Below are 5,000 nucleotides of genomic sequence, written 5' to 3' on the forward strand. Positions count from 1 at the left end.
AGTGCCTCCACATTAGTGGAGGGCAGTGTGTATATAAGCAGTATTAAATTAATACGCACCTACTAGCTGCTCACATGTTCATATTACTCCAGCATCAGTCGATTATCAATGCCTTATTCTACCATCGCACCTATAGACTAAACCGATTTCAACACAACCGACGGCTGTCAGAAATCTATTGTCTGACAAAACAAACATCCGCCGCGCGCGCGTGTCTGTGAAGGTCACTGCCGAGTCCTTGGGCAGATACGATATGGGACTTATCCACGGACCGGAGCTGACCTCTGGATTCAACAGAGAGCTGCAGAGGCGTCTCAAGCATCAGATCGTGGATTGATTCAGATAGAGAGCCCCGTCTCCACACTGCTTTAATTCCAGCACTTTTTGCGGGATGCGGTCTGAATGGGCTTCTTTTTTTTTGTAGGCAAAGGTGCCGCGAAGCAGGCCCGGGCCCAGCTCGAGCCTCTCGGCATGGCCTGTCCAATCGCCAGCCGGCAAATAAAAGCCTGCCAGACTCGTTCGGAGCGACCTGCAACCGCTCTTCAGAAATCAGCTTGGCGGAAAAATGACAGCCTTGTTCGAGTCGCGCTTTGTTTTCGTCCAAAGCGGCGTCCTTTGTGTTAAAATAGTCAAAAAAAAAATTGAACTGCTTTCCTTTGCCTCTTTGTTTTGCTTTTTTTTCCCTTTTTAATTTCTCCTAACAATAACTTGCTTTCTTATACCGCTGTGAATGCGAACAAATCACGAGACAAAATACATAAATGAATAAAAAAGAGCTTTTTTTGCTCCATGAAAAGGTTTTAGTATATTAAAATGCTCTCTGTTTAAAATTAAATCAATTGCATTAAATCAAATTGACATATGCATATTTTATGTGAATGATTTATCAGTTATTTTGAAGAAATCAAGACTTACATCCAAATATTCATATATGATATAATATTAAAATTTTTTTAAAAATAAATTAAAATAAAAAAACTTTTAAATGTTCATACTGTTTATTATTATTATGCATATATAAATACGCACACATGCATGTGTATATTTAAGAAAAATATGTTGTGTTTATATAGTAAATATATGTTTACAGTATATAAATATGAATGTACTTAAAAAATATTGAAGTGGATCAAAAAAGTTCAAAAACGCATTTTGGTTTAGAATTGTACTATTTATACATATAATAATATACATAATAATGCACATATATATTTATGTCAAATATATATAAAAATTATGTAAAATATATATAATATAATATTGCTAATGCATTTTTCTCAGTATGCTATATTATTATTATCTATCTGAATCTTAGTTTTTGAATTAATATTGCTATATTTTATGTGTATTTGTTCATGTACTGATGTGTTTATGTATGCATGCATTTCTGTCTGTCTGCATGTATTTATTTATTTATTTTGTCGAACAACATAACTTTTTTTATTTGTTAAAAATTATTGATTTTGGCAACATCACTGATATATATATGTATATGTATATGTATATATATATATATATATATATATATATATATATATATATACACAAAATGGAGTGGTATATTATTAACTTGTGCGAACAGTTTTTTTCTCCTTTTTGTCATATTTTGTTCTACGTTTCCACGCTACTTGTTCACGCATTTAAGCATGCAGAAACCATTTCCCATTATTGCATCGTTTATCTTTTCATGACTTTTCATGATTTTTGTGAACATTGCAAAAAAGCGTTTTATTTTCGGGAACAGCGCAGCGTCAGAAGGAAACCCGTTACACGAGAGCGAGGTTAAATCCTTCACGTCCTCTCAGCTCTAATCTGACGCTTCATGTGAAACCTCCCTCGTCCTCGGCTATCACGTCTCCGGGATCATAAGTGTGTTTAAATAACTGAGTGGCAAATATTTGTCCTTCCAGCTCCACACTGAGCTCAGCTAAACGTATGCTGACGCCCGTCTTCATCAAGTTCATTTCTGTTATTGCTTTACTTTATGGATGTGAAGAGAAGCCTCTGATGGGCCAAATCAGCTGCTGAGAAACAACAATAATCAGAGAAGAGGAAGATATGAAGTATTAAATCATCTGCTTCATAACCGTCCGGGTATATAGATGTATATAGTCCTCTCTCTCTCCTCATCCATCCATCCCTCTCTCTCTCTCTCTCTCTCTCTCTCTCTCTATGACAGATGTAAAGAAAAATGTGTGTGTGTGTTTTACTGAGTGTTAAAAATCATGTGTTGTTCTGCTCTGCCTCCCTAATGGCACAACACGCTGTAAATGCAACTGCACACACTACACACACACACACACACACACACACACACACACACACACACACACACACACACACACACACACACACACACACACACACACACAGACACAGACACAGACACACACACACTCACACAAACACACACAGACACACTCACACACACACAGACACACACACACACACACACACACACACACACACACACACACACACACACACACACACACACACACACACACACAGACACAGACACACTCACACAAACACACACACAGACACAGACACACACACACACACAGACACACACACACACACTCACACACAAACACACACACACACACACAATCACACACACACACACACACACTCACACAGACACTACACACACACTCACACACTCACACAGACACACACACAGACACACACTCACCACAGACACACACACACACACACATTAGACACACACAGACACACACACACTCACACACACACACTCACACACACACTCACTCACACAGACACTCACACACACACACACAGACACACACACACACACACACAATCACACACACAGACACACACACTCCACCACACACACACACACACACACACAAACACACACACACTCACACACACACACACACACACACAATACACACACCACACACACACACCACACACACACACTCACACAGACACTCACACTCACACACACACACACACAATCACACACACACACAATCACAGACACACACACAGACACACACACAGACACACACACAGACACACACACAGACACACACACACACACACACACACACACACACACAGACACACACACAGACACACACACAGACACACAGACACACAATCACACACACACACAATCACACACACTCACCACACACACACACACACACACACACACAGTATATATATCACACAGAACCCCCCCGTCACGCTCCTCAGTCTGTGTGGTCAGGCAGCTGTGTGTTCGGACACAGGAAGTGAGGAGCTCAGCCGCTTCCTGTTGGGTGTGTGACAGACGGAGTGTGTGTTAGTGGCGAGCCGACGACACGTTTCTGGAGGCGTGACGCGTGTTTCTTCACGTCGCACCTGTTCGATCTGAGGAGCAGCAGATCAGATCCTTCCACTACAGCACCATTAAAGAAACACATCACGGAGAAATCATGCTAAAAAAATCAGCTGCGCTTCGTAGAAATAAATTATCTTTGACTATATATTCACACAGAAAACAGCTATTCTGAATCCTAATAATATTTCAGATTTTCACTATTTTTATTATATTTTTAATCAAGGAAACACAGCCTTGATGAGCAGGAGAGACTTCTTTTAAAAACTAAAATAACTCTTAGGTAATAATAGTATTAAATATTTTAATGCTATATAATTTATACTTACACTACTACATGTAATATATTCATACATAACTATTTTTTTATCAAATTATAATTATTTTATTATATATTAAATACATTTATTTTATTGTATTATTATTATTATTATTATTATAAAATATAAAAATCAAACAAATAAGTGAATACATAGTGTATTATCAATGTAATAATATTAGTTAGAGTATCTTTAATTGATTTTGCTCAAAGTTGATCAATTCACATTTTCCTTTTCAATTGTTATTATTTAATATTCATGCTATTTTGATAATAAAAAGGGAAAAAAGCATCATTTTTATTCAACATACTGTTTATATTCACATGCATTTATCATATTTCTATTAATGCAAAAGCATGTTATTTTTGATGATAAATAAATAAAAGCCTTTGTAAACACAGGAGACTTTAATATTCACGTATTCGTTTCACATCATGTTTATTTGCATGTCTATTTTTTATGATAAATAAACTTTTGTTTTATTTTAAACAAGCGTCTGCAAGTGCACGTAAACCTGAATCACCTGAGTGTTTTAAAACTGTGACACACAGATCTGAGGTTGTTTCTGGACCTTCTAACCTTTAAGACCTGACACGGGTGCTTTTCTGCAGCGGATGGACTTTTATTTAGCAAACCCTCAAGCGGTCTCTGACAGGCCGAGGTTTAAACCCACGACGAATATCACGTCTGACCGCTTTCGATACGAGAACAACACAAAGAGGAACAGGAAGCAGCGCACCGGACGTATGAAGAACGCTGAAAACAAAAAACTGAAGTACACTGACAGAAACGTGACAAAACAACAAATCAAAGTCTGTACTGGACTTTACTGTAATCTCACATGTGTTTGCTTTTCAGAAAAGAAGATCTCAAACTGTGCTCCGATTTTGTCAGTGTTTCATTTATTTTTATTTGATTTAAAATTCTTATTTTTCTGTTTTCATCATTTTTATTAGATTTTCTTAGTTTGTGTGTGTCGTATTATTTTTCTATTTAACTTTTATTATTTTTGATAATAAATAAATATTTTATATATATATATATATATATATATATATATATATATATATATATATATATATATATATATATGTATATTATTTATACATTTTTAAATATTTTTAATAAATTTAATATTTTTATTAATTAAATTAAGCTAAAAAAAAAGCTAAATGTTGCTTTGGTAATGAGCAAAAAAATGTATAATATTTATAGTAAAGTTGAATAAGTTTATTGCATTTTATTTAGTTTTTTTATTTCAAACAACAGTGCAAGCATAAACTAAATGAGAAATGATGCTCTGGCAATGAGCTGAAATA

Source organism: Puntigrus tetrazona, chromosome 8, assembly GCF_018831695.1.
Source record: "Puntigrus tetrazona isolate hp1 chromosome 8, ASM1883169v1, whole genome shotgun sequence".
Taxonomy (NCBI): Eukaryota; Metazoa; Chordata; class Actinopteri; order Cypriniformes; family Cyprinidae; genus Puntigrus; species Puntigrus tetrazona.